We start from the raw sequence: 18,733 nt of genomic DNA, 5'->3' as shown, positions 1-18,733 counted from the left end.
CTCAGCTTCTGCAGGAGGCTCTTCTCAGCTTAAGTAGTTATTACTAGTACTATTAGAACGTAAGCCCCTTGACAAGAGGGATGGAGGATTTTGCCTTTCTTTTTATTCACTCTCCTTCCCACTTAGCATGATGCTGGCACTTTGACAGATTATATTTGCCAGCCACATAAAATCGTTGAAATAATCTCTCTGCCACTGCCACCAACCCATGCCTACTTAGGACTCTTGAGTTATACTGATTCCTGACATCAGGGGAATCTCTTTGTGTCATGGACCCCTTTGGCAATCTGGCGAAGCTGATGGACTCCTTGCCAGAATAATGTTTTTTAAATGCATAAAAGGGAAATAATTATATTAAAAGTAATTTAAATATTAAAAAATAAGTCTATGGCTTCGATTTAAGAACGACTGACTATATTCTCCTGTTCCAACTTAGAAACCTCCTGTATTTTCTCCCAGACAGCAACCCAGATTAAGGTTATACACATACACACATAAACACACATGTATGTCTATGTATCTATTCATAAATAGATACATATATACATATGTATAAATATATGGATACAGATATACATATAGATAAATATAGATATACACACAAATGTAAAGATATAAATGTGTATAAATGTGTAAATATATATGCAAACAAATGTATCTATCTATCTATCTACCCATATATCTATCTATCTATCTATCTATCTATCTATCTATCTATCTATCTATCTATCTCTCCATGTGGGCCTCACTAGTACTCAAAGGCAAATCATAAAAATAAATGAATAAACAAATATTATATATAAATAGATATGTGTACATATAAGTTTATATATTGTAAATAAGTTTATATATATATATATATATATAATTTTTATATTTATATAGAAATCCCATAGCTCAGAGCTATTGAGGTAGAGAACAGAGGAATGTTGTCCTAGGACACCTTCATTTAGGCCAAGCTTCCAAGTCAAATAATCCCCCTCCCATTGGCTGACATTCCGCTTGGCCTTCATTTCAGGGATGTTGTGAGACTCAAATGAGATCATGGATGTGAAGTACTTTGCAAATCTGAAGCACTATATAAATGCAAATTATGGTTTTTCTGTTGTTAGCCTCCGGCCACCAGGTCTGCAATCCCATGACTTCATCCCCCCCCCCCCCCTTCTAGTAAAGTTTATAGAGTAAAACAGGATGCATTGATAAATGTTTAACAACTAGACTGAGGGTGGGTGAGGGGGGAGGTGAAGTTTAACCTGTTTTATTAATACTTTAAGTGTGGAAAATCAACAAAATAATAAATTGAGCTCTTATGAATTCTGAAGTATAAAGGCTGAAATTTAGCAATGGGGTCTACCAAACTGGTTAGAGCTAGTTCCAGCATGCCCCACAGTCACTCTGGAGGCCATCAGATGATTCTGCCATCTTGACTTGAAAAAAATCTCAACTTTCCCACTTCTTCCAGTTTCTCATGGAGATGTACTGGTGAGACAAAGAGTAGATTTGTCAAATCTGCTGAAGAAAATTCCAAGGCCAACTATTTTCTGGAACTGTCAGAAAAGTCAATGGATGGAATGGGGCAAAAGGGAAGGGTCATAGAAACAAAGGAGGGACACCTTTTTCTTCACTTACCTACTGGAGAAGTCACCATCCTAGGAGAAAGCACAATCACCTGCCCCCCTCTACCCTTCCCAGAAAAGAAGGGATGTTGGCAGTTGCTCATCCCCAATAGGGAAAGTCTCCTAGAACTGAAAAAATACTGAACTGATGAACCTAATGAGGAGTCTTAGGTCAAAAGGCAAAAAGAGAGCATGGTAATGCTAGTGACCTTGGGGAAGGTCCTTTTTTTGGACCCTTAATTTTCTGAATTTGTAAAATGAGGGGGTTGAACAAGATGATCTTTCAGGTCATTTCCAGCCCTAAATCTCTGAGCCTTCAGTCCTAAAGAAAAAAGTCTGAAGAAAACCAATTCCCATTGTGGTGATAGCACAAGCCTTAGTAAAGTGCACTCACACATGTCTGAGATCAATAATAATAGCAAATATTTATATAGTGCTTTAAGGTTTGCAAAATGCTTCCCACAGATTATCCCAGGTAGCTACTATTGTAATTCTTCTTTTATAGATGATGAGATTTGAGATTAAGAGAGATTAAGAGACTTGCACCACAAGGGTTACATAGCCAGTAAGGGTCTGAATTAGGATTTGAACACAGGTCTTTCTGACAAGTCCTATGTCTTTCTTCACTGCCCTTTCACCATGTCCTCTAATCTGGAGGGCTATAGAGTGTGTTGAGGGAGGGATGGTTCCATATTCTGTTTATAATTCACTATAGGCACCTAATAATTGTTTAGTCTAATCCAACCATGAAACATTATGGGAAAGACCAGTGAATTTTGACTTTTAACTATTAAAGGTAATAAAAGGTGAAATTCTCTGGAACTGAGGAATTAATTAAGGAGCAATTAATGAGCAAAGTGGGGAAGACCTGGGTCAAAGATAGAAAACCCTGATTATTCATTGATCTCGATATCAATTTTGTTTTTTTTTTTAAAATAAGAAAGCAGAATGAAGATGGTATTGCTCTAAAAAGAATACTAGATTTGTAATTAGAAAATCTGAGTTCAAATCTGAGTTCTCAGTTTCCTCATCTGTAAAATGGCAGACTGACCCAGATGATGTATAGAAGCTTTTCTAGATTCAAATCTATGAGGATCACTGGACCATAAATTCAAGGTCTGTTAGGTCTTGACGTTACCCATTCCAAATCCTCATTTTGCAAATGCTGATTTTACAGGGTTGTGTTAAGAAAGTCCCAGATAAACTTCAAATTGCTATGAAAGTGTGAGGGAGTATTCTTGCAAATGGGGAAACTAAGGCCCAAAAAGTAAAGAACTTATCCAAAGTCACACCAAAAGTTAGTGGGAGATTCACAACTGGAACCCAGGGTCTCCTGACTTCCAATCTGGCTTTCATTCTACTCCACTGAAACATGTATGGAGCTGCCAGTACTTTTCCCCCTTACTCATCACGCTCAAAAACAACTCCACCCATCTACAAAGAAACTTGCCCAACATTCTTCACCTTTGGGCCTCAGTTCAGAAGGAGAAAATATCAACTGAGAAGGAAAATTTTGGACAAGTTCTAAAGGATTGAGGAAAAAAAAGGGGGGGGGGTGATGGAAAGGCCTTTTAAGCCTTGGTTTCATGGTCATTGCCTGACCCAGTTTTTTCCATTTGAAAAATATGTTGAGGCCTCAAAGGCTCTGGTGTTACATGTAGGAATTCCTGTGAAAGATTCACAATGAAAACAAACTCAAGTGAATGTCAGTCGTGTCGGTGGAAAGAATACGGCCTTCCCTCCCCAAGTCTGGATCCCTGAGTTCCAGCCAGCTTCCAAAGATAGACCTGGCTTTATGCAAATCCCCTAGTCAAAACCTTCTGTGCGAATTGCCCACTGGTGAAATCTGAGCTCACTGGGAGATTTCTCCTTTGCCCCAGGACAGGAAGTTCTGGAGCCTGCTAAGATTAATGTAACCAGTGTGGCCCGTGCTGAGACCCTTCCCCCTGTTCCCACAATGAATGGTGTTCCCCAAGGGAATGAAGCTATATACTTGGTGGGGTAGAACTATCTCCCAGGTGCCCCTTCCTTTAAGCAAGGCTAGTGACTAGCTTGGATTGCTGACAGCAGAGGAGAATTTTCAAAAATTAATACAAATGCAATACATCTTGGAAATAGCTTTTCTCTTATCTATTGAAGGCATTCCTTTCACAGAGGCAGACCAGAACCCATCCATACCTTCTTAACTTGTGCCATTTGCTTCTATTCCCTTCCATAAATTCTCCAAAGATGATCTATCCTGGCTTATCTTACGTTTAAGAGGAGTTGCTTTACATTAAAAGTCTTTAAACTGGGAGTCAATGGATTTGTGAACCTGGACAGGCGAAAATTACACCTTTATTTTAATATAATTGATTTCCTTTACAATTTGACATATTGTTCACACTTAAAGTATCATTCTGAGAAGGGGCCCTTGAACTTACTAAGGCTGACAAAGAAAGGGGTCTAGGGTACACAAAAGTTATGAACCCTTGGTCTATATTTTTCTAGATTTCAAGGCAGTCACCAAATGATGTCTGTTATTATCCTATACCTTCACCACATCTTTCACAATCATATACTTCCTGAGCATCTTTCAGTATAACTTCTTGAGTATGTTATCACTAGTAATATATATTAAACCCCTTCATATCCACCACAAGTCTCCCCATGGTCTCTGGAGTCATCCAGAGCATTGATTCTTTGGTATTTCTGATGTTCCATCATTTGCAGACCCACAGTACCCTTGTTAGTGTTAAAAATAGGAGGGTTTGTGTCAGGGAGGAGCTTGGGATCATTGTGAATGCACCATTTGGTTTTTCGAATTCGATCTAGCCCACTCTCTTCCTTCTCTTCAATTCCCAGCCCAGATCATTGACTATTTGTAGCACCTGTGAAAGACATATGGTCTAATGGCCTAATTCAATGGAAAACTGCTTGTCACAATCTGGGCAAATACATTTTTCATTTCTTTGATTTTTCCTGGGTGGATTGATAGACCCTTCTCTTTTAACAGGCTGTGGGTCTCATTGAAGAATCCCTAGAGTGTTCTGGGGCTAGATGCAATGAAAGCACTATTTTCCATAAAAAAGAACATCTGGAATTGTTACTCATTCTATTTCTATTTCGTCCACTATTTAGGACATTCTCTGTTACAATGAAAGGAGAGGAATAAGAAAGAAAAATTATTCATTCTCCTTAAGATGTTAAGAGATGAAAGAGTAGGCGTGTGAATCAACAGTTGCTAATGTTTTGCCAATCAAAATACATTATTTAAGAACTAGCACCCAAGACAAGAAGACTTTGGTTCAAGTTTCACCTCTGACAAATACTGGCTTCAACTTGGGGCAAATCATTTAACCTCTCACTGTCCAAGGCAATTCCCTAAAACTATAAGGCTTAAAAACATCAGTTTCATAATACTAATTTGTTTTGGGATAGGAAACTCCATCATTTGGGAGTTGCCTGGAGCAGTAAAATCATTTCCATAAAAGGTTATTCTGATATGTCCTCACAAGGTGAAAGTGACTCTGGGTTCTCAGAATCTATGCCAATGGGACATAGATTCCAGCAAGTTCTACCAAGATGGGATATTTGAGTTTGATAAAGTTTATAGACTACTTTCTGAGATACAGCCTAGTCAAGCACAAAGGTTCATCACAAGGAAAGTGGCCATTGGATGACAGATTCTTTGGTCATGAAACAAAGCAAGATGCAAATGACCATGATGGGCTGCTTCCATTTCAGCAGTGCCAGTAGTATAAGAGGAGACAGGGGATACCAGGAAATCACATAGTTTTTAAGGTAGTCTATATACTCTAAATAGGAAATCCTTGTCCAATGACCAAAGAATAGTCACACTACTAGAAGAAATGAACCATACATCTATGTTTTTGTTTTTGCAGGGCATTGGGGGGTTAAGTGACTTCCCCAAGGTCACACAGCTAGACAATTATTAAGTATCTGAGGTCAGATTTGAATTTGGGTCTTCCTGACTCCAGGGTCAGTGCTCTATCTATTGCACTACCTAGCTGTCCCCTAACCATATATCTATCTTGAGAGTTTAACTAAAAAGGAAACCAGAAAACAAAAATAAGTGAGATTCAAGTGCAAGGGATCATTTATGTTTTTCCCTTGGAGAAATAGAGGGCCAGATTATCACAATTTCCTAAGGAAACTCATTATATATAATTTTATTATATATAATTATATATAATTTTATTATATATAATTCATTACATATAATTTTATTATATAGAATTCATTATATATAATTTTATTATATAGAATTCATTATATATAAATTTTAACACACCAAAATGAGGAAATCAAGAAGTCTAAAAACTATCTTAGCCGGCTTATACTTCTTGCCAGTAAGTTTAGCAGCCAAAGGCAACACCAGCTTAAAATGAATATATTATGCTAGATAGGATGAGGGGAAAATACATACACTAATATATGTTGGTGGAGAAGTGAACTAGTCCAACTATTCTGGAGAAATATTTAAAATTGTGCCCCAAAAGGCTATAAAAGACTATTACACAGCAACACTACCTCTATGTCTATATCCTGAAGAAATCAAAGGAAAAGGAAAAGGACCTACCCAATGTACAAAAATATTTATGGACTATTTGTACCCAAGCTGTGGTAGAGCTTTCTGAACTTATACTGGTCTGATCAGTCACAGTCAGACACACTGTACCTTGACCCTGACATAATGATGTCATTTTTATTCTCTTCTAACATTAAGGAGACCAGCCTTTCTCTTCTCTATCAGATGTCTTTTATGATGGCAAAGAATCGGAAATCAAAGGTATATTCATAAATTGGGGAATAGTTGAACAAATTGAGGCTTATGATTGTGATGGAACACTATTGTATTATGGGAAATGACAAGGGAGATGGTTTCAGAAAAACATGACAAGACAGTAACAGTAATAATTATGATCAACTGGGAAAGACTTGGCTAATCTGATCAATATAGTGATCTAAGACAATTCCAAAGGATTAGTGATGAAAAAATTCTATCCCCTCCAGATGATAACTATGGAACTCTGAGTGCAAATTGAAGTATAATTTTCTCATTTTGGTTTTTTTTGCTTTGTTTTTGAAATATAGCTAAAATGGAAGTATGTTTTGTATGATTTCACAAGTATAATTAATATCATATTTGCCTTTTCAGTGGGTGGAGGAACAGGGTCGAAAGGGAGGGAGAGAATTTGGAACTTGGAATTGAAAAAAGAAAAAGTGATCAAATAAATTAAAAACTATTCTTTTTTTTAAAAAAAGAATGAATATATCATTTGACAACTTTTACACATTTACAGAAAACCTGAAGATAAACCCAGTGAATGAAGTCAGAGTATGTAAGTATGGTGCTAGGAGGAGGACAGCAAACAGATAAGAAAAATGAAAAAGATATGCTATATTAGTATTTCAAATTCTTCTCTCCATCAATGATGGCAGAACTACTGCATTTGGACACTGACATTATAGTCCTTAATATTCTGTATATTTAATGAAGTATAAATGGTATTAATGAAAATTCAGACAAAAAGGGCAACTGGATTAGACCAAATAATGCCGGAAAAGAGACAATGTGAAGGATTTTGAGGGATTAATTCTAAGATCTGAAAAAAAGGGAGAAATATTATTGTTCTTTGTTCTTGAGGAGGACCAAAATGATATCACTGTGGAGGGGTCAAGGTATAATGTATCTGACTGTGACTGATCAGACCAGTATGAATTCAGAATTATCTAACACAGGTTGGATACAAACAGTCCATGTGAATATTTGAAGTGGAAATGTCTTGAAACCTGTTCATTTCATATTTCTTTCGAGATACCACAATTCTGTTTTGCTTATAGAGCATGGCACCTCATATCTCAGTATCAATTCCAAATATCTTCAGAGAGAACTTGAGAGAGTCTTTATATTGATTCTCATGTGAGTGCTTTCCTTGTGTGATTTCTCCATAAAATGGTCTTTAAGGCAAATGTACATTTGGCATTTGAATATGACCAGTCTATTGGAGTGGTACTTTTTATAGCAGAGTTTGAATGCTTGAGAGTTCAGCTCAAGAAAGGGCATCAGTATCCAGTACTTTCTCTTGCCAGGTTATCTTCAAAAATTTCCTAAGATAATTTAATATTTGGGGAAAATTGAGAATATTATTAATATACAAAAAGTTGAATGAGAAAAGAATCAATTATTGACTTATAAGCCTACTTTCATATTTCTTCAAAATATTTGCAAGAATAATCTTTCTATTTATCTATCTTTCAAGCTATCTATCATCTATCTATCTATCTATCTATAAATGTTTATTCATGGGTTCATAGATTACCTTTATTAAGGCAATGAGAAGGGAATAGGCAGGTTTTTGCAAATCATGTTTTGCAACAAAACACATTTTGAGTCAGACAACTAACTTGAAAGTTTCAGAAAACACAGGATTCCACTTTGCTTTTTTAAGATTCATCTCTTGGAAAGAAATGATTGGATTGGGCTATTATGGATCAATAGTTATGAATTTTATGACTCTGAGTATTGTGGGTCAAAGTCAATCCTTTGTGCTAGACCTATTTTTTAAAAATTAAAAGAGGATCAATTAAAGGATCAGTCTTTTTGTCCCTTCCCCTTTTTGTAAAGATCCTGAGAATGATGAATGTGGATCAGAGACCAGTGACTTGAATATTCTCCTATACATAGGCATGGTCCTCCAGGGATCAATTCATTTCTCCATCACCACCAGCACAAATATAGTGATGGAAACCTCTTTGCTCAAAAGATGGTAGTATTTGGGCCATTGATGGAGTATTGGGTACTTCTATTCCCTGTGTTCTTGAACTCTTAGTGTCTAGTGAGAGGATATAACTGAGTTCATGGATATAACTGAGTTTCTCAGGAGTTCAGAAAAACAGTTTTTGATTGAAAGAAGGAGAAATTTCTGGACAGTGCTAGCTGCTTAGAGAGAAGAGGATCAAATATGAGTCTCTGAAGTCCAAATATACACAGAGGAGAAAAAAATTACCCTACTATTATGAGTTATTTAAACATTGCAGATATGAAAGCAAGGGGCTTGGTTGTCCCTCCAAATCCCAATTTCATTTTCTTTCCAGGGTGAATGCAAACACTTGGACCAGTATGTATCCCTGGGGTGAAAGTGGGAACTACCAGCATCTTTGTGAGGATTGTCCTTCTGGAACCCCCAAGTTTATTTTACTTCTAAAGAGAGTCTTAATGTCAGGATGGTGTTATAAATCTAAAGATAAAACCTTGGCAAATGAGAAACTCAGTGAAGAGGGAAGAGAAGAGTAATGCTCCTTTAGAAGTCCACTGTGTTTATATCTACAGATCCTTTATATGTTATCTTCATTTTTCTGTGGGGTGAAATAAATTCTCACTATGGCTTAGTAAATAGAGGGTAATTAAACAAGTTATATCTTTCAAGGAATCTTGAATGATTTTGAAGTATGGAAAGGAGATGCCTTGCTAGGGAACCTTTAAGACAGTGTTTCATAATCATATATTTATGATCTACAAATAATAAGTTTGATAGGATTTTAGTTATTTGTGTTAAGGTAAAGATGTGGCACACTGTGGAGTTATCACTTGGAATATGGGGACTTGGCTTTAAATCTGGCCTCAAAATAGTTGTATAACCCTGAATAAGTCACTTAAAGCCTGTTTGTCTCAGTTTCCTCATCTGTAAATTGAACTGGAGAAGTAAATGTTAAACCACTCCAGCATCTTTGCCAAGTAAACCTCAAATGGAGTCACAGAGAATTGTCTTTGAAGGATAACATTTGAACATGTGCCTGATTTTACCTTGAATGCTTGTACAGGAGCTGAAGTCCCTTTTACCTATATCTTGGAACATCTAGGTACAAACTCTTTTTGACCTATAATCTAAGATTTTCTTCCAGTTAGATGCAAATGAATTAAAAAAAATAAGATTTGGGGAGAGGTCACCCCCCAACATTGAAACTAGTCCTTGAAAGCTCAGAGTCTTAGGTGCCAGGGGTTATTCAAATAGATTAATGATCTCATCAAAATAGATCTTCCCTCCAGTGACACAAATCAAAACACATCCATGTTTATCCTTCCTGTACAGGTTTAAATCTTCTGTGAGTTTACTCCTCTTTATGAGTAAACACTTGATAGAGGCTTTCATCATCTTGAGAACCCCGCTGGAGCACTTGAATAGATCATCTGTCACTTCTTTCTCTTTCCCCCTGACCTGACCAGCCCATCTTTTCTTATCATGCATTTTTCTGATCACCAAGTTGATTCCATCTTGTTCACAGCCATCACTCATATGCCTATTCATTGCCCTTTGTATGTGATTCATTTTTAGCTTTTCAGTGGCTCTTGGGTTCCATGTCTCACAGTCACGAACATCAGTAGAATATCAGTATAAAAAACACCTTAATTGCTGGGAGAAATTTGGAATAATTAAAGGAACATTTCAATTTCCTGAAGGCAATTCAATAAACTTAATTTTTTTTCTAATCAACTATTCTATTCAACACATAGCATAGCCATATTTGGGTATATATATATATATATATATATATATATATATATATATATATATACACACACACACACACACAATTGTACATCTGTAGAGATAGATAGATAGATAGATAGATAGATAGGTAGATAGATAGATAGATAGAAAGAAAACTCCTATAGGTTGTCCATCTAATTGGCATGTTGTAATCTGTTCAGCAGACATTCATCATCTGCTTTGTTTTTCCTGTGTAGTTACTCAAGTTAAACTCTTTTTTCCTTGTTTCTGCCTTATAAAATATTTTGTAATATTTCAGGTCTTGGTACAACCAACAAGATATCATTTAAAGGCTGAAGTTTCTGGAGGAGCTCACCATCTACCTCTTCAACTTGGCATGTATGCTACGTGTCATTCATCAGTGACAAACACCTATGGCAAATCTTATGCCTCATCTGATATGTCCAAACAGAGGGTGGTTAAACAAGGTCATATCTTGCAAGGAATCTTGAATGATTTTGAAGTATGGATTGGAGACACCTTGCTAGGGAACCTTTAAGACAGTTTCAAATCATATGTATTTATGGTCAACAAACAATAGACTTGATAAGGATCTGCATCTTTTAGTCATTTGTGTTAAGGGAAAGATGTGACGCACTGTGGAATATCACTTACAAAAGCCCTTCTTTCTTTGCCAATGATCCCATGTATTGAGGAGGTCAGAAATGTGTATTTAGCTGATTCAAATGTAGCCCTAGCTATGGTTACACCCACAAAAGGCAAAGAGACTTGTGGGAAGGAAATTACCTAGTACCCAGACTCCCAAGGTCTTCCCATATTTTTGACTGGCAGGAAGAAGTGGAAAGCAATCACAGATGAGGAGATGCTATTGAGAGCAGCTGTTAAATGATAAGCCATGAGAACATACTAACATGAAACAGTGCCATGGCAGGAAGAAGTCCAGATCACAGTTCAGTGGGACAGGATTGATCCTGTTTGGTGGCCAGGTTCCAGTGAGAAGAGCCAGGAATATGCAGCTGGGGTAGAGAGAGAAAGAGAGACATTTTCCTGGCTTATTGACAAGTAGTATTCCCTTTTCTGTTCCTCCTAGGAGAATGCCCTTCACTTATTATACAATACCACTCTTCCCCCACCCCCATTTTGGCTACTGGTTAAAGTAGCTGACTGTGTATAAACTTGTTTATCTCTTATCCAATTTAGATTTTTTTACCTACCATCAAAAAAATACTAGCTAGTGATTCTGACTATCTTTGATTAATATTTATAGCTTGGTAAGAGTTTAGAAAGGCTCCCCCTTTCTCATGGAGCTTGAAGGGTGTGCTTGCTCAGAAAATGGAGCTAAACTGAAGGCAAGAGCAGATAATTTCAGAGAATAGAAAAAATATTAGCTCCTTTTTTTAATATGCAGAGTCACTCAGGACCCTTAAAAATATACCATTGGGAATTGTGCAAAAACCCACAGCATAGGCTGACTAAGGTAGGTAGCCATTTTTCTCCTTCCCCTAGAGGATAGAATGCATGTATTTGAAAGTAAAGTCATGCCCCCGAAGAGGAGTGAGTTGCTAGGAAAAAATTCATCCCTACAGAGGGAGTGGGGAATAAGTTCCCTTAACATGCTCAGACTGCTTTCCTGTCTGAGTGATTGACAGCCTGACTTCCCTTGTTCAAAATGTTGCCTAGGGGTCATATCCATAACGTTTTGTATGCAGATGGAGAAGCAGGCATAAAAAATAAATAGTTAGATGGTACAGTGAATAGAGTACCAGACTTCAAATCAGGAAGACCTGAGTTCTAATCTGGTCTTAGAGGCTTCCTAGTTGAGTGACCATGGGGAAGTTGTTTAACCTCAACTTCTTTATAAATAAAATGGGAATGAAAATAGTATCTACCTCTCAAGATAGATGTAAGGATAACATGAGACAGTTAGGGGATGCGATAGAGTGCAGGCTCTGGATCAGAAAGAATCATCAGTATAAGTTCAAATCTGGCCTCAGATGCTTACTAGCTGTATGACCCTGGGCAAGTCACCTAATCATGTTTGTCTCAGTTTCCTCATCTGTAAAATGAGTTAGAGAAGGAATTGGCAAATCACTCCAGTATTTTTGCCAAGAAAACTCGAATTGGGGTTACAAAGAGTCCAGCCCAACTAATATATGACAGAACTATAAAGGATAAAATGAGATATTTGAAAGAACTTTGCAACTTTAAAGTGCTATAGGAATACTAGAAAGTATCATTATTGTTGTTATTACTGATGATATTTCTTCATCACTTTAAGAACTGAGATGTTTTCTAGATCTTTAGAATTTTTCCTTTCTTCAAATATCTTGTGATCTCAGTGCTCTTCCCAGTTGTTTCACGTCTACCATGGATCTCCTCTAGATTATCTAATAAAATAAATTAAAATAAAATTATCTAATAAAAAAAGTGATGGAGGAGAGACTAGTCCTTAAGAGAACTAATTTACTGTTTTTTTAATTTTTGAGAGGCAATGGGATTAAGCGACTTTCCCAAGGTCACACAGCTAAGTAAGTATTAAGTGTCTGAGGCCGTATTTGAACTCATTTCTTCCTGACTCCAGGGCTGGTACTCCATCCACTGTATACCTAGCTACCCAAAGAGAGCTAATTTAACAAGGAAATAGTACTTTCTTGGTTTCTGGACAAGTTGGAACTCTGTCAAGTGGAAACCTTCCCAAGTGTTTATTAATTCACATACATACACATACACAGACACACACAGCTACAGACACACACAGACACACACCTATAGCTGGAATAAAAGAAGTAGAGATGCAAATTAAATGAGTGCATATTGTGAAAGTACCAGGAATAGACTTCAAGCTTCAACATGAAAAGCTCTGAAGACAAAGGAGCAAAAATGTTGGCCACATGGACAAGAGATCAACACCAGATGCATCCTTCTTGAAGATCCCAGACTGCCTCAAGAGAGACAAATAGGAGTTTCTCAATTTCTTTTTTCACTCTCCTAAGCAGACTAGACAGTGAGCTATCAGGAGGTTTGCCATGAGTGGAATTCCCCAAAGTGAAAGACTAACCAGGTTTGAAGGGCTATTACTGCCTAGTCTGAGGAAAATCAGTTAAGATGAGGGGATGCTCATTCTTGTTGCATGGATGTTATTTAATTTATTATTTTTGAATGTAACCCAGAGATCAAGCCTAGACATTTGCATAAGACTCTTCTCATTAGCAGCGAGAATGTTCCTCTGTACTCTGCCTACATAAGTGGCAATTGATGAGACCTTGTGGCTGCAGGGCTTCTGGTTTTGAACTCTTAGAGAGGCTATATATGGTTCCAGGCTTTCTTCAGGAAGAAGATTCTGAGAAGAAGTCTTGAGCCTTGAGTATGTCTCTATGCTCAACATGTCACATTAGAGACTTCAAGAATCTTCCCTTGGGTGAGATCAGAGATTCTGTTTCAATTGATCTAAGATTACTTTCATTCATAAGGAGAGCTCATTCACTCTGTATTTTCCAGCATATGATAATCTATGTATATTTACTATTTCTGTCTGCAATAGACTTGGATAAATGGAAAATTGACTATGCAATATGTGTGATGGTCTTTGTGGAAGGGAGTCAAGCCTTTGGATATAGCTTTGGGGCACTCCTCTGATAATATATAGTAGCTGGAAGGAGACTGATTTGAACCTAAAAATTATTTTTCCTAGGCTAGCAATATTTAGAGGGGCAGATAGATATATTTTTAAAAATATTATTTCTAGAAGATGCTGTAGGTTTTCATAGAAATGAGCAACTTTGATCTCTTTGGTATCGTGGTTGGAGCATAGACATTACTATGATGTTGAATGTAGAGTATTAAAACTGGCTTGAAGCTTAACATTTAAAAAACCTAAGATCATGACAACTGGTTTCGCATATAGAGGGAGAAGAAATGGAAGTAGTATCAGATTTTATATTCTTGGGCTGAAAGACCACAGCAGATGGTGACTGCTGCCATGAAATTAAAAGATGCTTGCTCCTTGGATAGAAAGCTATGGCACATCTGGACAGCACACTAAATAGCAGATACATCACTTTGCTAACAAAGTTCCATATAGTCAAAGCTATAGTTTTTCCAGTAGGTAATGTAAGGCTGTGAGAGTTTGACTATAAGAAAAGCTGAGTGTCACAGAATCAATACTTTTGAACTGTGGTGCTAGAGACTTTTGAGAGTCTCTTGGACAGTAAGGAAATAAAATCAGTCAACACTTACAGAAATTAATTCAGACTAGGAAGAACAAATATTGAAACTGAACATTAAATACTTTGACCACAGAATGAGAAGACAATATTCAATGGAAAAGACTGATGTTGTGAAAGATTGAAAAGCAAAAGGAGAAGGGGTTGGCAGGGGATGAGATGGATAGATAGTATCATGGAAGCAAGGAACGTGAGTTTGGACAGCTTTCAGAAGACAATAGAGAATAGGAGGACCTGGTATACTGTAGTCCATGAGGTCATGAAAAGTTGGACACAATGACTGAACCATCACAACATAAATGTGATTTTAGTCTATTATCTCTTCTCCAAGCATAGCAGAATAGGCCTGTCTCATGGCCCCTTTTGGGAATCAAAATATCCCTAGCAGAAGAATGAAAAAAAACTTCCCAATATATCTATTCATACCTCTCTTCAAGCTGTATTTAGAAAAATCCATATGGACACACATACATAACCCACCATGGCAACAAACACTCTTTTCATTAACATTCTGATTCAAGTTTTATACTATATGTCCTTGACTTAGAGTCAAATCAATGAAATTTATGATCAGTGACAAATTAAGGAGGGGAGAGGGAGTTTTCCTGGTAGGACTGAAGCTGAGTCATGATCTGACTGGGTAATCTACATATGCAAACCGATACCAAGGAGACAAATATTATAACCTGCAAAGGAACAGAGCTAAGGGGGAAGAGGAAGCCAGTCTCTGGGAGCTGACCAACTAGGACAGCACTGTTACTGTTGGACAGTACTCATGAGAGATGGGAGAATCCACATTTGAGTTGCAGAACCTGACTTTTACTATCCCCCCTCCCCATAATGGGATTTGACATTGATCATAATGTTCTATATTTGTTATCTTTAGACTTCAATTCCAAATATGCATGAGGGTCAGATGTTCGGGAAATAAGACAAAAATAAAATAGACCCCCTGCCCTTAAGGAGTTTACATTCTACTCTTATTTTAAAAAGTTTCCAAATCCTATGAGAACACAGAATATAGGACCTCAGGGCTTGAAGAGTTTGGAGATATCTAGGGCAAAGTAAAAATTCTTCTCCAGCCTAGGATCAAGCAACTTGCATATAACTTTAGCAAATTCTTTAGATAATTCATCATTGATACAGAAAGTAGTGATGATAATATATCAATTATCTAAGTTCTATTTATTGTTAAACCAATTCAGTATTTAACCTAAGAAAAAGTTAAAATTATGTGGCAAGACATCCAGGTTTGCAATTCATAGATTAACACTCACCTTTCGTGCTTGTTCCTTTGTCATAGGACTGCCCTCTGCAGCTGTTGCTAGTTAATCCATGGTTCTCTAAAATGATGCTAATAAATTGGTTGGAGCCTCTCCCACTGTGTCCTTCACCTCAGGAAAGCACAATTATATTTCTTGGACTGTGTACCTGGTTTTTCTCGATCATCAATCTATCTGAGTATTATTGAAGTCGGCTCTTCATGAGACACATCTGGACGACAATCCATTTGTTCACTGGGAGATTTAGTAGTTTTAACTTCCTCAGGTAATTCCTTCACAACTGTTCTCACCACAATTCAATTCAACAATCCAACAGGGAATTTATTAAAGTACCTGCTATGAACAAGGTCCCTATGCACCAGGAATACAAAAATGAAAAAGAACAAAGTCCCTGTCCTCACAAAGCTTATAACTGAATGAGGGGTGGGGAGGTATAAAGGTATGTATCCAAATAAGTAGAATTCAGACAGAATGTGCTGAATGCTAAGAGGAAATGCAATGAATATGAGAAATACTATGGGAAATTTGAAGCAAAAGAGAAGACTTTTTGAGGGTAGAGAGAAGGGTGGCAATCAGGAAAGGCTTCATGTATGAGGAGTCACTACATCTTGCAGTAAGCTCAGTAGACAGTTAATAATAAAATAATAATAATGATGGCTCATATTTCTAGAGTTTTAAAATGTTCATAAAGTGTTTTAGAAATATCTTATTTGAATCTCAAAATGATTTTTTGAGATAAGTGATGCTATTTTCTCCATTTTACTGATGAGGAAACAGACTCATAGAGGTAAAGAAATTTGCTCAGGGTCAACCAACTAAGAAGCCTTTTAGAGAAATATTGGGGGGGGGGGAGTCAAACTCAGATCTTCCTGAATTCTATCTATTAGGGCTAGAATGGGGAAATGCCCAGAAGGAGAGGACAAGATGAGATTGGAGACCAAGCAAAAAGTCTTTTTGACTGGAACATATCATATATGGAGGATGGCAAAAGAAAAATAAGGTAAACAAGGCAGTTTGGAGCCAGACTGGAATTTTCCACAGATAGTGAATCTTTGAACAGTTAGTAACAAGGCTGAGAACAAAGGAGGAGGAAATGGGTGGAGTGACAAGGGGATGAGTTGGGGGGGATGGGGTAGAAGGTTAATATACTGGCAATACTTTATTTTTTTATTTTTATTTTTAGGTTTTTTTTGCAAGGCAAATGGGGTTAAGTGGCTTGCCCAAGACCACACAGCTAGGTAATTATTAAGTGTTTGAGACTGGATTTGAACCCAGGTACTCCTGACTTCAAGGGCCGGTGCTTTATCCACTACGCCACCTAGCCGTCCCCTGGCAATGCTTTAACAAACTAATTTGGCAACCAAAAACAAGAAGGTAAACTTGTGCCACCTCCCCAACTCCATCGTCTAGTCAAGGCATCCTTAGGGTAGGAAATGCACTCTTTAAAAAATATTTTCAACATCTTTCAGGTTTGTGCACTTAAGGAAGGTGCCTTACTTGCCTCTTCCTAGTTATACCCCTCTCTTATAGGTTGCAGATTAATGGTGATTCTCATGGCCTGTGGTCAAGGTGGGGAAAAGGGGTGACACTAGGAACAAAATTATTTTCCCCAAATGAAACTTCCAGGGAGACAAGCTTCATCATGGTTTCTGCCATACTCCCCCTACTCAAAGATGGATCAGTTCATGAGCCATGCAGCCTGGACTGAGAGAAAGAAGAAACAGATATAGTCCTGTATTCTCTTTTCAGAGTTTATAGACGAAAACTTTCCATATTCTTCTTACCTCAGTCTCAGGCCCCTTCTTATCCATAATCGCTTTTAGTCATTCAGCTTTAGGAACTACCTCCCTCCCTCCCTTTCTGGGCTCTTTGGTTCTCTCTCCAATAGCCCCTCCACCTCCCTCCCCCCCCCAATCCCACTCATAGACCTGTCCCATCAGCTTTTTCTCCTCCAACCATTCATTCCCATCTCATTTTTGCAAGAAATTGTCACTCAGTACTGAGAAGCACAGCTTTACTAGATACAAGAATCTTGTAAGCCTAGACCCATTCTAGTTTTCCCTGTGGGGCAGAAAAAGTCCAGATCTTCATATAATATCAGTTATCAATAAAGACAAATCATAATAAAAAGAACAACCTGCGGCTATTCTTTTTAGGACACCTTATAAACTCAATCCTGTCAGGCTTTTTAGGACACTCAGCAATGCCCCCAACAATAGCAACAGTATCTGAAAACAGTTCTAATCTTACTTAAGATCTCTGAGCTTGGAACCAACTTTCAACAAATATTAATGGAGTGGAATCTAGTGTAATACAGTTACACACTAAGATGGCTAACAATTACCCGAAGAAATCAAAAGGCAAAATGTCTGCATATGCCTTTTTTGAACAAATATGCTGTGAAGAACATAAGAAAAAGATTTTGAAGTTCCTGTCAATTTTTCAGAATTTTCAAAGAAGTGTTCAGAAAGATGGATGAATTATGACCGGGAAGGAAAAATCCAAGTTTGATGAAATGACAAAGGTTGATAAGTTGTGGTATGACAAGTATGACAGAAAGATTATGTGTCTGCTAAAGGAAGAGGGGGAAAGGATCCTAATGTTCCCAAATGGTCACTTCTGGCTTCTTCCTGTTCTGTTCAGAATTTTGCCCAAGATAAAATCTACAAACCCTGGGATATCATTGAGGATGTAGTAAAAACAAAAACAAAAACAACGTGATAATGAGAAGCAGCCATACAACAATAAGGCAGCAAAACTGGAGGAAAAATATGAAAAGAATGTTACTAATTATAAGTCCAAAGGAAAGCTTGATAGTACAAAGGGGGAAAATGAGGAAGATAAAGATGATGTGAATGATGGTGAATAAAACTATATAATATTTTAAAATATCATAGAGTGGAGGAAATACTAAATGAAAACTTTATTGTTATGGTGTTTATTGTAGCATTTAGTTTTTAAAATAGAAAATAAGTGCTCTAGATACTTTACCTGGTTTATGTTCATAGATATAAGCTATGAGCACCTTGAAACTATCAAATTTATACATATTTCCATGACTGAGTGGTCTAAGGTACCAGACTCAAGGTTACTCC

The 18,733-nt window shown here is 37.2% G+C and overlaps 1 long non-coding RNA gene and 1 pseudogene across 1 annotated transcript in view; both read left to right on the top strand.

Moving 5' to 3' along the window:
* The window catches only part of LOC141521071 (uncharacterized), a 45,960-nt gene extending 30,040 nt beyond the window's left edge, over window positions 1-15,920 (top strand). Inside the window, exons 4-5 of the long non-coding RNA XR_012477843.1 lie at window positions 10,431-10,510; window positions 15,659-15,920. This is a non-coding gene — a long non-coding RNA (uncharacterized LOC141521071). The remainder of the gene's footprint in view (window positions 1-10,430; window positions 10,511-15,658) is intronic.
* Window positions 15,921-17,967: 2,047 nt separating this feature from the next.
* On the top strand, window positions 17,968-18,507 carry LOC141522677 (high mobility group protein B3-like; annotated as a pseudogene).
* Window positions 18,508-18,733: the final 226 nt, after the last annotated feature.

The sequence above is a fragment of the Macrotis lagotis genome, chromosome 4, assembly GCF_037893015.1.
Source record: "Macrotis lagotis isolate mMagLag1 chromosome 4, bilby.v1.9.chrom.fasta, whole genome shotgun sequence".
In the NCBI taxonomy this organism is placed as follows: Eukaryota; Metazoa; Chordata; class Mammalia; order Peramelemorphia; family Peramelidae; genus Macrotis; species Macrotis lagotis.
The sequence above is the reverse complement of the archived record's forward strand: the minus strand, read 5'-3'. Positions and strand labels throughout refer to the sequence as shown.